Below are 17987 nucleotides of genomic sequence, written 5' to 3'. Positions count from 1 at the left end.
AGGGGAGAGGTACCTTCAACACTGACCCTTTTTGCAGAGTGTCCCTGTCTAGAATACTCTGACTCATAAAACACTTACCATGCCCTTCACTTTTGGAAAGAAGTGAATGTTTGGCAGGTCAATTTGGTCCTATATCTCATGTAAAATCAGATAGTATATTGTTTCAACATAATAACTCTGACTCAATCCTGATGTTCAGGCTGTATCCCAGACCAGTGAAATCAGAATCTCTGGGGCTGGGAACCAAGTGCAAATATTTTTAAAGCTTCCCAAGTAAATTCTACTATGCAGCCCGTGTTGAGAACAACTGTTCTAACCCCTATCCTCCCGTGAGTGAAGCAAACCCCAAATCAAATGTGTAGACAAGGGGGGAACAGGCATAGGAAAGTAAAGACTATGGAGGTATTCATTATTTGTTGCTATTAACAAGTTACCCCACAGTTTAGCAGCTTAGGACAACAATAAACCTTTATTATTCCTGATTCTGTGGATCAGGCATCTAGGAACAGCTTAGCTAGGTGCTTATGGCTAAGGGTCTTTCATGCAGGTACAGTCAAGGTGTTGGCCAAGGCTGTAGTGATCTGAAGGCTTTAATGGGGCTGGAGGATCTGCTTTCAAGATGGCTCACTCTGTTGATAGGAAGTCTCAGTTCCTTCCTGGCTGTTGGCAGGAGGCATCATCCCGTTGCCAAGTAGTTTTCTCTTTAGAGCTGCATGGGTGTCCTTGAAACGTGGCAGCTGGCGTCTCCCAGTAATTCAAGAAAGAGCAAGATGGAAGTTCTGATGTCTTTCATGACCTAGCCTCTGAAGGCACACACCGTCATTTCCACAATAGCCTATTGGTTATACAGTTCAGCCCTATTCTATGTGAGCAGGGACTACAAAAGTCTTAATGCAAGGAGTTTGGAGTCATTGGGTCTATCTTGGCTACTACAACAGGACAAAAATGAAATGAATGATTTGTCCTCATTTCAAGGGTGGATGCCTGGTAGGCTGAATGATGGAAACCCAGGCTTGTGGCTCCCTTGAGGAGGTTTATCAGAATTAAAATATTTTGTAGAGGAGCCTTATCAATTTCCCAAACACCAGGTGGTTGGGCAGAGCCTTTGGGTTATCTTAGAGGGTGTTACTCAAAGGCATAATGAATGCCCTTCAGGGAAGTCCAACTCTATCATTACTGGAACTAATTTGGTCCAGATTCAGATCAGCTGAGACTAGTAGCTGATGCTTAGCAAGCAAATAAATCAGAAGTTACCTTCATTAGTACTGATTCTTCTGAAAATGAGAGGACTTATGATAACTGCCAAATGTACATAGCTGTAAAAGAGCCCTCCGACATTAAGAAGTGTGACTGTCTGAATTATTTGATATTGTTCTCCTCTCCACTTTTTGCCTTTTTTGGGTGTAGAAAAACAGGAGTCTTCAATGCAGTCTTTAGCCTTCTGTCTTCTCTGTAATCCCTCACCTCCAGAGTCATTTACTCTATCCTAGTCAAATACCATCTATAGACTGATGTTGCCAAATTTGTATTTCTAGTCCAGATTTCTCTTACCAAATACCAGGCTTGAATAGCCAACTGCCTATTGACATCTACCCTTGAGTAACTAATGGGAATCCTGATTTTATTTGTCCAAAAGCAAATTCATTTTTTAGACTAAAACATTTTTTTAATTAATTTTTTTTCCAGCTTCATTGGTGTAATTGACATATAACATTGTGTAAGTTTAAGGTGTACAATATGATGATTTGATACACACATATATTAAGAAATGTTTACCACAATAAGGTTAGTTACCACATCCTTCACCTCACAAAATTACCATTTTGTTGTTGTTGTTATGGTGAGGACATTGAAACTCTACTCTCATAGCAACTTTCAAGTACACAGTGCAGTATTGTTAATTATAGTCACCATGCTGTACCTTTGATCCCTGGAACTTATTCATTTTATAACGGAAAGTTTGTGCCCTTTGACCTATATCTCCTTATTTTCCTCATCCCTCAGCTTCTTGGCAACTACCATCCTACTCTCTGCTTGTATGAGTTCAATGTTTTCAGATTCCGCATATAAGTGGGATCATACAGTATTTGCCTTTCTCTGTCTGACTTATTTGACTTAGTGTAATGCCCTCAAGGTCTATCCATATTGTTGCAAACGCAGAATTTTTTACTTTTTTATGATTGAATAATATTCTATTTTATATATATATATATATATATATATATATATATATATATATATAAAACATTTTCTTTACCTGTTCATTCATTGACAGACACTTTGGTTATTTCCACGTCTTGACCATTGTGAATAATGCTGCAATGAACATGGGAGTGCAGACATCTTTTCGAGATAGTGATTTCATCCCCTTCAGATATATACCCAAGATGGGGATTGCTGGATCATATGGCAGTTCTATTTTTAATATTTTGATGAACCTTTATACTATAAAACCAAATTCTGAATTTCCCTACACTTTTTTCCCTATTTTCTTCTCTTTCTTGGTATCTGGCAATTCTGCTCTTCCAGTTGATCAGGTGAAAATTTGGAGTCATCCTTGAACTTCTCTTTCTCTCATACCTCACATGCAACAATCCATGCACAAGCTTCCTCATTCTCCCTTCAAAGTATCTCTGGGATCAAACTATTTCTCCTCCGCTACTACTATGCTGGTCTGAGGGACCCTCATCTATTGCCTAGAACTTCAATAGCATCTTAACTCATCTCTCTGCTCTAACCCTGCCCTTATAATGTATTTCCTATAGAGCATTAAAAAATGGGAGACAGGTGTTGTCAGTTCTCTTTTCAAAATCTCCAGATAGTTTCACATTTCTAAAACTCTTACTCTGGCCTATAATACCCAACCTGATTCAATCCCCGTTCATTTTCCACTCCTGCAAAATCTCTGCCCTCAACTTCTGCCATCTCCCCTTACACCACTCCACTCCATTCCATCACACTGGCCTCCTTGCTATTCCTTGCACACTGGGCATACTCATTCACCCTTCAGGAGCTTTACGCTGCCTCTTCCCATGTCTGGAATTTTCTCCCCCAGGTGTCTGTTTAGTTTGCTTCCTTCTTTCTTTTAGATCTCAGTTTAAGTATCTTTCTAACCAAGAGGCTTTTCTCATCTCCATATGTAAAAACTATTTTCTTCAACCTCACCTATCCCCTTTACCCTACTCTTTTATTCTTAAAACACTTATTATGACTTATATATTTACTCATTTTATGTGATAACCCTACTGGAATGTACAGCTCCATCGGGACAGGATCATTATCAGTTGTGTTTTCTGCTGTAGCTGCAGAGATTAAAACTGTTCCTGGCACATAGTAGGTGCTCAATAAGTATGTTTAGAATTGAATTAGATTACATTTACCCATGATGTCTCCTAAAATTTCATATTAGTATTTCAAGACTATCTTCTGGATATCATAAACTAAAGTAAAATCCCAGTTGTGTTAAATATTAAAGAAGCAATGTTACAGAAAATAAGATCTTTAATACCTTCATCATTTAAAACATTATCGAACTGAATCCAACATACTTGGGGTTGATGAGCAAAGTTCTGAATTTAAGTGACAATAAATATAATGGTATGTTTAATTTAAAGAACATTCTAGAAATAAGTAGACTTTTAACAACCTAATGAAAATTGACTTGCCATAAGAAACAGACCCCAAAATACAAGCAAAACATAAGTCAGAAAGATTTATTTACAGCAGCTGGTGTCTATAAGGTATATCAGGAAGTACAATTTACTCTTTGTACAATTGTGCAAGAAGCAAATTTCGTTTTCCTGTTATTGGAAAAAACCCACTAGGCTTGGGTTACCAACCTGGAAGGACAAGTCAGTCACCAAACATGGTAAGCCAAATGCCAAAATTCCTTCCTCCATATGGGTGTGATAATACAAAAGATGGATATGTACGCAAATTTGCCCATGGAAATAAGGGGGTAGTATTACTACCCAAAGGGAGGTAGTGCTAGAGAACAATGATAAAGTCCAAGAAGGGAACAGGAAAGGAGGGGGTTCTGTTTTATGTAAATATATAAATCTAAGTGTGCCTTTTTGAGGACTTTTTGGGCTGTTGCATATCTACTTCCTTGTCAGGTTAATCAACTAGTGTTAGCAATTCCTTGTTGTTTTGACCAGTCTACCAGTTAGTAGAGCTTCGAGGTTCATGCTTAGACTAGGATGTGGTGGAGTTTGCTCCCTTATCATGTTGGTGAGTTGAACTGGGCTGCTGTGGTCACAACACGCTGCCAACTTTTCAGTTACTGGTTCCTAACTCAGTAATGTTACCAGTTGTATCTATACAAACAAACAAGTTTGAGAGGTTAGTTAATCTCCAAAGAAATTAAATAAAATAACTTAAAGCTTGAATTAGTTTGGCAGTTTGGTTTGATGTACCCAGCAATCCTATAAAGAGTTAATTGGTTTGTTTATGTGCATACTATCATAGTTGCAGGCACTATTTTTTCTCTGCGATCCAGCTCTATCAGTGATTTCAATAACCATTTATTGAATAATAAATGAGGACAAAGAAGAATGAGGAACAGACTTTAAAAATTTTTTTGACAGACTGTAATGCGACGAGGGACAACTTTTATTTTGTCATGATCCATCCCATCTCTGTTCCTTTTTTAAAAGTCATTTTAATAGAGAAGATATACCTAGAAGGCAATGTGTGGTTCATCGGTTTTTTAAAAAATGTTTGTCTTGGAAAAGGTATTAGCCTGAAACATGTGCATGAAATTGTTTTATTTTGCTCTGTTTCTGTTATTTTCATTGCATCTGTATTGCTGAAAGCATTGACATTTTTTCTTTCTTGTTCTCTGTATTTTTGCTTTAAGAAGAGGTAGAAATGACTTAACCTCTAAGTCTATAAAGAAGGTGGACATTTAAATAGAAAAATATATAAAAGTTCAAACTTCATTGTATTTTAATCCAATTTTGCTAAAATGTACTAATCTATTCTTAAGTCTGAAAGATTGGTAGGCTGATAGAATTTTAATTCATGACTTTAATTTTAGAATTATTATGTTAGCTTTAGAGATTTCTGTCTTTTTTAAAATCAAGGATAAGGATAGCAAAATAAAGAAAAATTGTGAGTGATACTGGATTCATATCAAATTTGCTCCTATTCAGACTTAAAATTATATGACATGCAAATTTGATGGTAATTAAGATTAGCATATTCAGAAAATGACATATCCTGAGATTATATCCTTCATATTTTAATACTTGGACATGTAATACATTTTGAGTATATTATCATGACATTGTCAGGTTTTTATGTATAAAAAGGAAATCTTTATCTATTATTTAAAACTACAAATACCTACTAGTCATTTCTGTATCTTCCCCCAGTACAGACAATATTCATTCCTTTGACTTGGTGATCAGAATTTGATGATTTACCATTTCTTTGTGCTTTTTGAGGCCCACAGCGAATTGCAAATGCCATACTTCCAGGAGAAACAGCTGAAATAAATTATGAGGAGCAGGCTGACATGCCAAGCAACAAATAAGAAAACTAAATTAGGGTTTTAAGGGCCTATCTTCAGTGTAGGAGTGGGTTTTTCTTCAGTCTCTGTGGGACACCCATTCTAATCTCCAAGCTGGAATTGTTTGGTTTGTTTTCTCTTGGTATTTGGATGGGAAAGTAGAGTGAGCCAGGCTTTAAATTAAACAGCAGAGTACTTGCGGGATGGGAGTCTAGTGCTACGCATAGGGAACTGTTTTTATTCTCTACTTTGGCCCTTTTTGGATGAGTTGGGCAGGACAGTGTCCCTTAGTTCTTCATTCTATAAACAGAATGCACTTACTCATTTGCAGAGCTTTGTTAATGCTGTAAACACTTTCAAGAACTTATTGAAGTAATTACATGAAACTTTGAAGCATTATCCTTTACCTTAAGATCAGTATTGACTCTTGGATGGCCTGGCTCATAACCAGTACCCATCTATTTGAAAAAAGAACAATGTTTTAAAGGCTAGTGCCATGGAAAGAATTGGCTCCCAAAATCAGGTTTCAGTCTTTTATGACCCAAAAATATTGGGAATTCTTGGCAAACTGGACCGATGAATGAAAGGTACCTATAGAAAGAGCAGTTTGAAACGTTCAGGAATGATATTTAAACAGCCCACCCAATAAGTCAGAAATTAAGCTGGGCTCATCGAATAAATAGTAAGTGATTTTTGCCCTAAATTAGGACTGAATAGACTCAAAAGTTGTTTGTAGCAATTCATATCCATGTTCCCCACGCCCCGCCTCCCCAACTACAGCTTGGGGCTGTAGACTGAATCCTTGGATAACAATGACTTATGATAAATGAATCAAATTGCCTTCGAGACACTTTAGGGATCAGTAAATCTGTTTGAAACCTAATTCAGTCACTAGCTACATTACATCAGGCAAAATCACTTAATCATTACGAGCCTTATTTCCTCACTTATAAAATGGGGTATTCTATATAATAGAATTGTAAGATTAAGTGAGTTTAGTATATAAAGCACTTAGTACTCTGAGGGGCCTCTAGTAAGAATTAAAAACTGGTAGATATTACTCTTGCCGTAGTAGTTAATACATACATCATCATAAATATTAACTGAGTTAGTATTGGCCACACTTGTAAATTTCAGGACATTTTATTTATAAAAATGTTTATTATTTTCATTTTTCCTTGTCTCTGTTTTCTTTCACCGCTTTCCTTAAAAGCTGTGCCTACTTTGCTTGATTTTTTTCTGATTATTTTCCTAATTGCTGAGTGAATTATGGCAAGCATTGATAGCTAAGACAAAAGCTTTGAGAAGTTTAAAAGTTTATATATGCTATGCTGTGAGTGTCTCCCTGTTTTCACAAAGTGATGGTGAACAGGCTGATGGCCGAGTCCTTCGTAAACTGGTAAGGCCATTGATGGTTGTAAGAGGGGAGATGTCAGTAGTTCTGGATTCTGCTGCATGTGAAAATCACCTGCCTGGGCTCTACCCCTGAAGATTCTGATCTAGTGGAACAGGTTGGGCCCTGTCTTCAGTTCTGGGTTTTAAAAGATCTCCAGGTGCCTTTCATATCAACCAAGATTGAGACTCACTGTGCTGTCCGAAGGGGAGCTTGGGTTTCTGCAAAGCAAGGCAAAAACCTTTGTGAATCTGTGCATGTTTTCCATAGATGTTAAAGGGCCATAACTAGCATTTGGGAACAAGCCTCATTTATTTATTTTTTATGTTGCTTTAGTTTAGTTCAACTCACACACTGGGGATTTCAAATTCAATTGTGATGTTTAAGGAAATTTTATTCCCCTTTTACTATCTGTATTATGGCTCGTAATCAAAAGGCTGCTACCTCAAATATGAGAGTTAACTGGACTCATTTGCAATTATTGAGCTTGTGGCCCAAATTTAGATAACCAGTATAAACGGACCCAAGCCCATTTGTGTGGGCAATAGTTTGGCATCGTTTTCTGCCTTTTAATGCTATCTAAACTCAATAATTTTAGAAGTACCTGCTATTGCATTTCTTTCGCTCTGAGATTTACCTTAAGCACAAGAGACATCACATTTAGGGATGGATAAATCCCCAGATGAAGAGAACATGTGAGCTTCCCTTAAGGGAGGCTCCTAGGTGCAGCCCACGTCACGCCTTCCTGACTGTCCTGTACTGGGCCTTCTCTGCCTCTGCATCTTGTTCATGCTGCCAGGCTTCTCTCTTCCATTCTGGCTATGAGAGGCCCCTTTCTTCAAGGACAAGCTTGAACTCCACCTCCTCCATAAATCCTTCCTACCTCTGACCAACCCAGCCTCTGTGAGCCCATTCCTCCGCATTCCTGTGTTCACCTCCCGCCATCGGAAGTTACTGTGGGCCGTTGTTTATACTTCTCTTTGCATCTGCATCCTGTCTTCACAACTAGTTTTAAACTGGTTTGGGTTTAGGAACAGCCTGTTGACTTCCGGGATAAGGTCCTACACTTTAGTAAGTACTCAGTAAATGTGTGATGGTGGTGGTGAAGTAGAAATCACGTTTGAGAAAGGAGGGAGGATGTGGGTTGGGTTTGTTAAGGAAGACCACAGAGAAGGTAGAACTTGAACAGTGATTCAGGATTGGATAGAATTTGGATTGCTGGAGGAGGGAGCCTTCTGCAAAGCGTTGTTTTTGGTCAGATTTGAATAACCTGTGTGTATGTAAAAAAAAATATATATACATATGTACCTGTGGAACCATCTGGGTTCCTAGACCTTCTTAATACCTTTAGAATCTCTCCTAATATACACCAATATGTATTATACCTGATATATGCCAATTTTTCAATTTCCAGTTTCCAAGATGAAGGCCATACATACATCGTTGAGTATTACTTCTGAATACAAGCAAAGGAATGCCTACATTTTTCTGATTTATACACTCTCAACTGGAGGCAACTCTAAAGGTTGTTCACTATCACTTTTAAATAATGTGATTGAGGAAGAAGGAATGCTAGTGTTATCTTATAACTTTATCATTTGTTATTTAAAAATTTGTAGCCCAGCCTCCTCTCCCATGTGCATTTTGAAGTAGCTGACAGGAATAGCGTATTGGAATTGAGAGTACCAGTGATCTTATTCACTTAAAAAATCTGTTGGGTATTGCATGTGAAATTAAAAGATTTAAAAATTAACTGTGTATCAGAGATGCAACTGGGACCGTTGTCAGCACTCCCCAGCCCTGACAGTTAACCTTGCATGATTGGAGCATGGTGATACAAGAGGAGGGACAGTAAAATCAGCCAGAAACCAGGTTTCAATTATTACGACATTGATGTCAGACAGTGACAAGGTCACAAAATCCTCTCTTTGTGCCTATCAGGTTTGGGGCATTAGATTTTTCTGACCAGCAAGACATTTATTTATTCAAAATTTAAAGCTTAATTTCAGGTCGAGTGCTTTTTAAGTAGACCCAATGTCTTTTTTTTCCCTCTGAGGAACACTCAGCTTTCTTTCGAACAAGTCTGACCTTGCATCAGGCCTTCCTCCTAAATCTCCCTGTGCTTTCGTATTCAGCATTAGCTGACTCCCACAGTAAATTCAGCGTGGCCAATTACTTTTCATAATGAAGCTCATGTAAATTGGAGTAGAGCAGAGGCTTTATTAAGGAGACTGATCTATTATTAAGGCAGCTTCGATCATCCTAGCTGAATAGTGAGATAAAAGTCAGAAATAATATAACGTCCCTGTCAACAGGCTTGATGAAGAAAACGAAGCTTGGAAAATTTACACATCTCAATTTTTTTTTTTTGGGCAAGGCAGAGTAATTTATTTTAAGTCCTAGTCCAGTTTTTTATACCATCTACTTGAAAAATCAGGATATTCTGAAGGTATACCAGTTATTCATAATGAAAATTTTATTCATGTCCAACATGGAGCTGAATGGTGGTATCTTTCAGAGTCCATGTGTAAGTGGATTTTCTAAGATACTTATACTTTCATATTTTCTTTTCTGTTTTTCCCATGGATATACTCATGGATGTCATGCCATGTATCTGGATTTTTAGTGTGCAAAACATGCTCAACATGTTTACTACCCAGCTCACTTTTTTCTTTTTTTGACTTAAATGGTAGAATTATTAATGGTGGTTTCACAGGAGGTAGGGTAGGGACTGAGGCGGTACAGTTTGGGAGTAATGTGAAGCCCTTCCAATGCTCCTCAGTCTGTATTACCTACTTGCTTTGCCTACTTTGGAATCACCAATTTTTTGAATACATATTTCAAAGCTCTCATTGGTGACCTTATTAATTTATATGTTTGCCATGAATTATTTCTATACGTTTTATTGTGTTTCCAACTATTTAAAGTCATTTAAATATTTAAAGCATATTTTGGGAAATATAAAAGAAGCAGAAGGACTTGAAACATGTTCAGAGGTGTATCTGTAAATCAACATTTAAAAAAATGACATTGCACAATGCATTGGTGTGTAGAGAGAAGAAGAGGATAATTAGAATAAAGTCCAAAAGAGTTTCTTGAGTTTGTGGTTGAAGGTTATATATCGGGCCATGGAAAGAGAAGTGATTACAATGGTTGCAGAGGGGGAGAAGGCTAGGCTAACGCTGGTCTTTGCTCAGAGCTGAGGGCAGTTGAAGAATGTGTGATACTCCAAGGCATAACAGATACAAATCTTTACATTCGCAAAAAACAGAAAATCAATTCAAACTGATTTCATTTATAAAAGAAAAACTTATTGACTTACAAACTGGCTTAATTAAAAACAATTATTGGCTTACATAATTAAAAATCCAGGGAAGGCATCTCTGAGTCTAGCTGCACAAGTAATTGTGCCAGCACTCTTCCTCCACCCCTTGGCTCTGCTTTCCTTTGTTAGTTTCCTCCTCAGTGAGGCTCTCCCTGGAAGCTTCTGAGCTATAGCCTTCCTGTTGAACAACCCTGATGGAAAGAGAACATCTTTTCTAAGCTTTCCCACCAGGCTCTGGACTGATTCTTGTGAATTCAATTTGATTCATTATTCCTTGTAAACTAAACACTATAGTCAGGAGATAGAATGATTTGACTTCATGGGCTGGAGTCGTATGCTCATTTTTAGAGCTTAGGATGGAGTCAGTCCCGCCAACTCAGACCACGAGGACTGAGGGTGTGGGAAAGGGAGGTTCCTCAGAAGAAAATTGGGGGCTGATAGAAGGATGGGTTATGAACAGGAGAGGCAAACAAAACAAAACAGAAAAGCAAGCAAAATTAAGAGGTCCACTGCATATGGTTACAAATAATATCAGGAATGAGAATGGTCCTTAAGGGACAGAGGGCTTCAGGAAAAATATAAAACAGGCATTGATGTCATTATGGGAGAATTTAATGAATGTGGTTCAGGAAATTATAATGCTAATACTCAGTTATGGTTATTAAGAGAATGAATAGCTAAATCAAAGAACACATTTTCATACAGATGTTCCAAATAATTAGAAAAATATGTAGGAAGATTGATCGAACTAAAGGACTTTCAAAATTTTCTAGGGGAAACTTTTAGGTCCAAATTATTCATTCTTAGCAAGAGTGGGTGTTTTTGTGAAAATAGAAAACATTCTTGTAAAATAACATTTGTTTTTCAGTCTCTACTTCATATATGTGCCAATCAGTAAAATTGCAATGCAGGCACAAGTGGCTTCATTTTGCTAACAAAATACTGCACGCTTGTCCAGAATAACTTAATTTGTCTAGGAGAGAAAAATGTATTGTTACAAATCCCTTTAACTTGAACTATAGACACAAACATCACTCTTACAGGGATTGACTTGGTTAACATTTCAAAGTTAAATATTGTTTGCGGTTATTCTAGTTTTCTTCAATTATTTTCTAAATGATAAAAAATGGAATTTTGTGCCAAGATATAGAAGGATATATAACAAACAGCTTTTCAATTTTTGTTTATCTTTGTTTAATTTCAGGAATAATTTTGCCTGTAAATTTGATACGCATGTCAGAGAATAAAATGCAACAAAATACAATTTAGAAATTATTTATTGAAGATAGGTGCTGCGGAGGATAAAACAAACAGAACCTTTCCTGCTTTCAAGTAATTTGAAATTTAGCATAGAAAAAATTTCTATGTTTTCTAATCATAATCATAATACATTAATATAATATATAATAGTATCATACATAATAGTAGTACATGATTATAATGTATAATACATGATTACAATATATAACAGAGTACAAGACTATAAGAGTGGAATAAGTCAAATATTTAGAAGAAGGGAGAACATTCAGTTGGGGGAAAGGGAAGAGAAGGAAGAGTTTGTGAAGGAAGTGGTACTTGCCACTTGTCCTAAAAGTTGAGATTTTTTTCAACAGGTAGGATTGTTTCACAAAAGGTTTTTCCATCAGAGTAAATAATGTAGAGGCAAGGCAATGCATTCTATTTCCAAGAATAGGATGAAGATCATGCAGAGAAGACTGTGAGAAGAGGCTGGAGAGGAAGACTGAAGCCCACACGAGAAAATCCATAATGATTCACAATTTAGATTCTCTGGCAACTAAGTTAGATATGGGGGTTGAGGGAGAAGGTAGTAAAAATGCCTGAAGTAGTGAGCGTGGTGGAATGGGAGACAGCTGATACCATTAACAGACTAGGCAAGTCAAGAGGAGTTGCTAATTACTGTGAGAGAATGAAGATATAAGTTTGGGATGAATTAATTTTAAATGGCTGGGGAATATCCAAGCAGTTGGGGCTGTAACTGAAGAGTGATGTTTAGGTTAGAGAAAGACTTGCATTATTCTGTCTGGAGGTGATCACGGAAGGCTTAAGAAAGGGACAAAGATAGTTGGTAGCTATGAGAAGTGGGGAGAGTTGCAGCCATGGGAGGGGGTCCGTGTGATGGCAGTCGCCACCTTGGGGAGACGAACATAGTCACAGCCAAGCATCCTTAGGGAGGGATGCGGGGAGGCGGGGGAAGGTAAATTCCCTGACCTTTCCCTTCTCCCCTTCTCCATCTCCTCTCAGTGCCAACCATCGTCAAACCAATGTGGAAGCCAGAGGGCAGGGGAGCCCAGGTGGTGCCATCAGTAGAGGTCAGCTTGCTGGGGAAAAAAGCAGGGTACAGAAGGGTGGAGAGTATGTCTGGAAGGGCAGACGGCAATACCCGCTACACTAAACTTCCTGGCTTCTGATAAGGTCACGTTACTTTACTCTTGCTTGTACTGCTTAGACAGTGGCTTCTTCTTGCCTTTTACGATCTCTAATAGAGAAGAATGGGTGTCTCAAAGGCACTAGGGACTTGTCAAAAGCTTCTCCCTTTTCATTTTCCTAGGAGGCTTCTTTTTACGTCTGTGCACAAAAAGCTGATACTATATATGACTAAGAATTTAACTATTAAATATGATTAAGAATTTTGCTTGGGGAGTTCTGTATTGTAGTTAAGATTGACTAGAGGAAACCTTTCTTTTAAAGCCACTAGTAAACTCCTTCACTGTGGTAGACACTCCTGGCTGCCTATGCAACATCATTCCCATACTTCTTCCTGGCTAACACTCATTTTGTTCCAGTATTGGTGGCCAGGGGCTTTTGGAAGGGCTGGCCTTTCCTGGCACCGGGGGTGAATTTTGATTAGTTTAAGAAGGTAACCGAGGTGTAGCAGGATGCTAAGTACTTTTTTTTCCCATGAGTTTCATGATTTCACTCAGGTTCTAAAACTGAGGACAAAGAGTGTGCAGGGACAATATATTCTGAAGAGAGGTTGTAGATCACCTACAAAGAATTTCAAATGACTGGTATTGAAGACAAATCCGGTGACTCTGAATCCATACTCACATCAAGAGTACGTGAGAAGAAATAAGGATACGTTCAGAGAGAAGATTTATTGAAGTGTATTAGTCTTCTAGGGCTACCATAACTATAGAGCACAGACTAGGTGGCTTAAGCAACAGGATTTTCTTTTCTCATAGTTCTGGAGGCTAAAAGTCCAAGATAAAGGTGCTAGCAGCGTTGATTTGGGGTGAGGTCTCTCTTCCTGGCTTGTAGATGGCTGCCTTCCTGCTGTCTCTCCACATGGCCTTTTCTCTCTGTGCATGTGGAGAGAGAAAGCTCTCTGGTGTCTTTTCCTCTTCTTGGGACACCAATATTATTAGATTAGGACCCCCCCCCCCATGACCTCATTTAACCTTAATTACCTTCCCAAAGTCCCCATCTCCAAATACCATCAAATTGGGGGTTAGGGCTTTAAATTATGAATTTGGGGAGGACATAAGTTAGCCCATAACAGGAGGGTTACTGGAGGTGTACTTATGCTCACCTCAAGCTGGGTGAGTAGAGGACTTGAGCAAACTACTCACAGAGCATGGGGGTGTATTCCAGGAGGAGAAATGGAGCTATAAAAGTCACAGAGGCCCTATGCAGCCAAGCGATCAACACAGAGTACAGGGAGATAGATCCTGTGAGAACCTAATATGGTCCCCCTTGATTTGGGAAGCCAGGGACTTCAGGTGAGAGTCTCATTGGAGCTACCAGTAAAGTGAATAGAAAAGGTTTCAGTGGATACAAGTTGTTTCCGGTTGAATCAATCAATCAATCAATCTATCTATCTATCAATCATCTATCTATATATCTATACCTTACTTTGGTGACATCATTGACTATTGGTAGTGAAGGACCCTGGCACTCATATCTGTAAGTATACCTGATTTAGTTCTGGGAAATGTCTTTTTAAAGACAGAATCTAATAGAGAAAACATAAAAGAAAATTCTGACAGCCCTGGGCACACAAAAACGTAAAACTCTGAAAGTCAGTATCAATGATGAATCATATGCAATATGAAATTGCAACATAAGAAAACCAAAAGGTTAGTATCTTTAATAAACCTTCCTTGAAATGTTCGAAAGACAGTTGATTCACAAAAGAAGAAATATAAGAAAGCAATAAATATATGAAAATATGTTTAAACTTAGGAGTAAGCATTTTCTACTCTGCAGGTGGGAGTACAAATTGGTCAAACCAATTTAGCAATGGGTATCAAAATATGTCTTCTTTGATCCAGTATCTCCAATAATAGCATTTTGTCCAAAACAAATGATTGGAGATGCATGCAAAGAAATCTCTGAAGGAATGTTCATACTTGTTATTTATATTGATGGAAAATTAGAAACAACTTATATTTCCACAAAATATTTATGTGGTGAAATACTATGCAGCTGTTAACAATCATATTTTAATGAGCTGGGAATAGTCTTGTGATATAATGTTGTTAAAAAATAAAAGGACACACATAGAACACAAAAAGCACTACCCATAAGAGAGAAAAGTAGTAAATTGGACTTCATCAAAATCAAGACATTACTCTCACTCTCCTTAAAATAAAAGTTGTTAGAAAAATAAAAAGGCAAACCATAGACTGGGAGAAAATAACCACAATACATATATCTGACAATTGCTACAACTCAATAATGAAAAGAAAACCAACTTAATAAAAAATAGGCAAAAGACTTGACACTTCTTAAAAGAAGATCTAGGAATGGCCAATACACACCTGAGAAGGGGCTCTACATCAGTAGTCATCAGGGAAATGCAAGTTATAACCACAATGAGATGCCACTATACACCCACTGGAGTGGCTAAAATTAAAATGAATGATAATGCCAAATACTGACAAAGATATAGAACTAGTAGAACTCTCATACACTGTTGGTAAGAGTATAAAATTGTACAACTATTTTGGAAAACTGACAGTTGCTTATAAAGCTAAATATATACCTCCTCTATGATCCAGCAACTCCATTCCTAAAAATTACTGAAGAGAAACAAAATCATATGTCTACAAAAAGACATGTACAAGAATATTCTTAGAAACTTTACTCATAATAACCCAAAACTGGAAGCATAGCAAATGCTCACCAACAGGAAAATGGATGAACAACTTGTGATATGTATCCATAAAATAGAATATTATTCAACAGTAAAAGGAAATGATCTACTGATAAAAGCAACAAACTGGATGAATCTCAAAAATACTAAATTGAGCAAAAGAATTCAGACACAAAAAGAACATAAGTATGAGTCCATATATGTGAATTTCAAGAGCTGGCAAAATAAATCTATGGTGATAGAGATGGGAATAATGATTGTCTCTGTGTGGGAAGGGCAATAGACTTGGAAAGAGTATGAGGAAACTTTCAGAATGATGGAATCGTTCTCTTGATTGAAGTGGAGATTATATGGGCTTATAAAATTGTCAAAACCCATTGAACTGTATGCTTAAAATAAATACAAATCACTGTTTGTAAATTATAACTCAATTTTTAAAAAAGGATTCAAAACTGTGCAGTCTGGATAGGCAAGTACAATGGGCAAGGAGTTCTCAAATTTTCCTTTAGCTGAGATCCCACAGAAAGAGACCATTCTCTAATTGACTTTGTGGATATTTCCTCGTAGTGGAGATGGAAGCATAGACTGATGATTTTGATTTTCCAGTGACCATCCCATCCACCTAGCTCCTGTTGCACTGACTATATGCTCACTGAGAATATTCTTATTGTAGTGGTTGTTTCCCCATGTAGATGTTCTTGTTGGGGAGAGAAGCTGCAGATAGGTATTAGGCTGCTAGGTTTCTAGTTACAGACTGACAAATGGGTATTCTGCTTAATATATTAGTCAGCATCAATGGATTCTCCTTATGAAGATCACCTTCAGTTGACCTTTTATCCTGATCCTGCAGTATCCCTGGCTCAGGTGGCCACCTACTGAGGCCCTACTGGGACATACACAGACCTTTTCTAAAAAAATCAGTGCTCTCTCTGCTCTACAGCTTTGTGAAATAGTGGTTTGATTGTGGTGTACACATGCCTTCTCATGTCTTTAATCTCCTTGAGAGGGTCTGGTTTGTTATATATCAGAATCAGGTCCATCTCAGTTCTGATGCTGATTTTAAATTTAAGCAGGATCCAGAGCAGGTAAAGTGCTGTATGGGTTGGAGAACGCTTGCTTCCAATTTGAAATTTATTATATTTTTGACACTAAGTGCCCTTTTCATCAGCGTTAAAGGCCTAACGTTTTTGTTGTTCACCGACATCTCACTATAATTGGTGCCCACTGTATTCATGGAAATAAAGGAGATGCTGTTAAAGTGGTGATGGTTAACGGGAAGACGAGGTCACTGCTTTGATTGGAAGAATGAAAACAGGGGAAGCTACTACTCCAGAGAGGCAGAGGGGCACTCTTTCCATTTATTTTCCAACTGTAATTTAAAAAAAATTGCCCCAAGAAGAATCAAAAGAGAAATTAATTTATTATTGCTTTCAGATAACCTGGTAATTTACCACTAAATGAATAGAAAATAAGAACAGCATAAATATCAATAAAAAATAGGTTTGGTAAAAATTGCTTTGTGAGAAAGGAAATTCTGTGATTCATCCGAAACTCAACTCACCAGATTCATAGCATGGTGTAATCCTTGTCTATTACATATTATTCTGTGCAACTGAACTTATGAGATCTTTTTCTTTGTCCTTTAAGACGAACCATGCAGCTCAGACACTATTTTATTCTTAGAGCTTACAGATCATATATTAAAAGATCATAAAATATTTACAAGTGTAAAACATGTAATTCTATCTGTAGGTATGAGGAAAAAAGAGCATTTAATATGATTTTAAAGGTGCTCTATAGGAGAATTTTTAAATATAGTAGACACAGACAGAAGCTGCTCCAAATTGAAAAGATATTTTATGATTATGCAAATATATACATAAATTTGGATTATAGAAAAGTTTTTTTCCATGAAATTTAGAAAATACTGAATGACTATAAGAAAATAAAAAACATCTTGAAATCAATATCCAGATAGAAGTATTGCAAACATTTTAGTGAATTATCCTTGTCTATTTTTTCAGTTTAGAAGTCTTTTTTCATTTAATATTATATAGTGGCATTATCAAATGACATAAATATAATTCAAAACATTTAAAAACATTATTTCGATGTTTCAATGGAAGCGATTTTGATCACGGGTTGGTTGAATCCAAGGATGTGGAGGGCCGATAGTATTCATTGTACTACACCATTTTATATAAGAAACTTGACCGTCCGTGGATTTTGGTATCCACCAGGATTCCTGGAACAAAACCGCTGCGGATACTGAGGGATGACTACCTAAGGCGTCAGGATGACGTCATCAAATGGCGACATAGGTCGTTCCTGACTTCAGTTCTCCTCACAAGAAGACTAGCACTATCCGTAGACAAGACAGCATTGTGATGATTTTAGAAACTGGGAACGCGGCTGAAGCACCCTCCTGGACCACAGATACTGAGGAGGACCACAATAGAACTGTAAGAAGAGCGCCTACACTGACCGCACCTTCTGCCCTCGGGGCTGCACAAAATCCACTGGAGACCTACGGTTTCTCCAGTGGGAAAAGAGACAAGGTGAACATCGAGCTTCCCCAGTCTTGAGGGATGCTTCCCAGGAGGGTCACTAGAGTCTCGCCTAATGAGTATCGCTGTGGGAC

General features: G+C 37.6%; 1 long non-coding RNA gene across 2 annotated transcripts in view; it reads left to right on the top strand.

The window, feature by feature from the left end:
- The first annotated feature begins 17650 nt into the window (after positions 1-17650).
- Positions 17651-17987, top strand: part of LOC111767837 (uncharacterized) — a 132180-nt gene continuing 131843 nt past the window's right edge. The window contains exon 1 of one of the 2 annotated variants that reach the window (XR_011425134.1): positions 17651-17904. This is a non-coding gene — a long non-coding RNA (uncharacterized lncRNA). The remainder of the gene's footprint in view (positions 17905-17987) is intronic. The other variant, XR_002799707.2, reaches the window with a different exon arrangement.

The sequence above is a fragment of the Equus caballus genome, chromosome 14, assembly GCF_041296265.1.
Source record: "Equus caballus isolate H_3958 breed thoroughbred chromosome 14, TB-T2T, whole genome shotgun sequence".
Classification (NCBI taxonomy): Eukaryota; Metazoa; Chordata; class Mammalia; order Perissodactyla; family Equidae; genus Equus; species Equus caballus.
This window is presented reverse-complemented; position numbering and strand designations above follow the sequence as displayed.